The sequence below is a fragment of the Myotis daubentonii genome, chromosome 9, assembly GCF_963259705.1.
Source record: "Myotis daubentonii chromosome 9, mMyoDau2.1, whole genome shotgun sequence".
NCBI classification, from domain to species: Eukaryota; Metazoa; Chordata; class Mammalia; order Chiroptera; family Vespertilionidae; genus Myotis; species Myotis daubentonii.
The window spans coordinates 12,809,342-12,812,401 of record NC_081848.1 but is presented as its reverse complement, the minus strand read 5'-3'; positions in this window follow the sequence as shown (position 1 = coordinate 12,812,401).

Here is a 3,060-nt window from a genome sequence, read left to right as displayed (position 1 = left end):
ACATGTATGCTGGCTACTATGGATTGCAATGCTGTAACTGGATTTCTCAAGACCCTTTCCAAACATAACTGAGATGTCTACCTTATTTTAAATATACTGGATTCTGAGACATCTGAAATGACCTAACCAGTCAACCACTATTTCCTGAGTGGCCTCTATATACAAAGAAGGATAGTTTGACATAGCAGAAAATATATCAAAGAAAAACATACATTCTATCATCAAAGCACACACAAGTCAATTGCCACATAAAACTCCAGTACCCCCAAGTCTTAGGTCTGAAATCTTCCCAGTGAAGGAGGATGTGGAACTTGAAATGCGATTGTTTGCCTGCAGAAAGTTCTAGTCCCTCTGCTGGTATTTAGTCACACACATACACACACTCACACACATACAATATGCTTTTCCTCACTAACAAGCTGGTATATTTATTTTCATCGTAAGATTTAAAAGATCTCAGTTTTTTGAAATTACAGTGCCCTGAATTCAAATTCTATTTTCTGTTCTTTCTTCCGTTTTGTACAAAATATAGATCATAACTTCCTCAAATGAGTGTGTTATGGGAATTCAGTGAAATTTAAAAGCCTAGCATAAGATGATGCACAGTCTAGGTGCCCAATAATTATCATATTCCTCTTACTTCTTCCGCTTTCTTTTTATTTTTTTATTTCAAGAAAAACTATTTTAAATATAATAATTTTATTTGCAATAAACATTAATATTTCAAGAAAAACTATTTTAAATATAATAATTTTATGTGCAATAAACTATTTTATTTTATTTAAATATATATTTTATTGATTTTTTACAGAGAGGAAGGGAAAAGAACAGAGAGCTAGAAACATCGATGAGAGAGAAACATCAATCGGCTGCCTCCTGCACAACCCCCACTGGGGATGTGCCCACAGCCAAGGTACAGGCCCTTGACCGGAATCGAACCCGGGACCCTTCAGTCCACAAGCCGACGCTCTATCCACTGAGCCAAACCAGTCAGGGCTGCAATAAACTATTTTAAATATAATAATTTACATACAATAAAATTAACATTTCAAAAAAAAAGATTTTAAATGTAATAATATTACCAAAACTGTACTAACATAGTATAATATCACAAAAGTTGTAGGAAATATTAAAAATCTGCAAATAACAGGATTACTTCTATTATATTCTAAAATATTTATGTTCATTATATTCCACAAATGAGTGAGATCATGTGATATTTATTTTTCTCCAACTGGCTTGTTTCACTAGCATAATGCTTTCCAGGTCCTTCCATTCTGTTGCAAATGGTAAGAGTTCCTTCTTTTTTACAGCAGTGTAGTATTCCATTGTATAGATGTACCACAGCTTTTTAATCCACTCATCTGCTGATGGGCACTTAGGCTGTTTCCAAATCTTAGCTGGTGTAAATTGTGCTGCTATGAAAATAGGGGTGCATATATCCTTTCTGATTGGTGCTTCTGATTGGTTGGGATATGTTCCTAGAAGTGGGATTACTGGGTCAAATGGGAGTTCCATTTTTAATTTTTGAGGAAACTTCATACTGTCTTCCGCAGTGGCTGCACCAGTCTGCATTCCCACCAGCAATGCAAAAGGGTTCCCTTTTCTCCACATCCTTGCCAGAACTTGTCATTTGTTGATCTGTTAATGACAGCTATTCTGACAGGTGTGAGGTGGTACCTCATTGTTGTTTTCTTCCTCTTTTCTTAAGGAATTTGTTGCCTTTGCTGTTTAATATTTTAAATTTTTAAATATTTGCCAGTAGGCTTTAGGTAAAATTCAATGATCCTATCTAATAAAAGAGAAAAATGGTAATTGGTGTACGACGATACCCTTTTCATTGGCTAATCAGGGCTATATGCAAATTAACTGCCAACTAAGATTGGCAGTTAACTGCCAACTAAGATTGGCAGTTAACTGCCAACTAAGATTGGCAGTTAACTGCCAACAAGATGGTGGTTAATTTGCATATGTAGGCACAATGCAGGGAGGCGAAAGGGAAAGCAGGAAGAAGCCCTCTGCCACTGACAGTGATCGGAAACCCAGGGGGGAGCTAAGAGCTGGGGGGCAGCCATGATCGGAGAATCAGGTGCCTTTGCCGCCCTGGCCAGTGATAGCAGGAAGTAGGGGTGGAGCCAGCGATGGGAGCCGGACACGGTCGAAGCTGGCAGTCCCAGGAGCTAGGGGTCCCTTGCCTGGGCCTAAAGCGGAGCCCATGATTGCGGGGCCGCTGCAGCTGCGGGTCCCCGCTGCCCGGGCCGGACGCCTAGGCCAGAGGCGTTAGGCCTGAACAGGGGCGGAGCCTGCAACCACAGGGAGCTGGGGGTCCCCTGCCCAGGCCTGACACCTCTGCCGGAGGCCTCAGGCCTGGTCAAGGGGCCGATCCGGTGATTGGTGATCGGAGGGTGATGAGGGTCAACTCCTCTGGCCGAGGCATCAGGCCTGGGTGGGGGGGCGGAGCCGGGGATTGGGGGGATATGATGGTCCCCTTGCCCAGGCCTGAAGCCTGGGTCAGAGGCGTCAGGCTTGGGCGGGGGGTGGAGCAAGCGATCAGAGGGAGATGGGGGTCCCCTGCCCAGGCATGATTCCTGGGCCAGAGGCCTCAGGCCTGGGCGGGGGCCAGAGCCAGTGATCAGGGGGAGATGGGGGTCCCCTGTCCAAGCCTGACACCTCTGGCGGAGGCATCAGGTCTGGGCAAGGGGCCAATCAGGCGATCGGAGGGTGATGGGGGTCAACGCCTGAGGGCTCCCAGTATGTGAGAGGGGGCAGGCTGGGCTGAGGGACACTCCCCCCCTCCCCACACACACACACAGTGCACGAATTTCGTGCACCGGGCCCCTAGTAAATCATAATAATTATATTAACTTAGCTGTGGGTTATACTTCTCCATGCTTCTTTACCAGAAATTTTTTAACTGGGACCCATGAATGGATTTGTAGAACTTCATAAAACCCCTAGAATATTTTTTTTATATGTGTTTATGTGCATAATTCTAGAGAGAGGGTCTACTGCCATCATCATCAAAGGTATTAATGTCCCAAAAAAGTGTAAGTGTAAGAT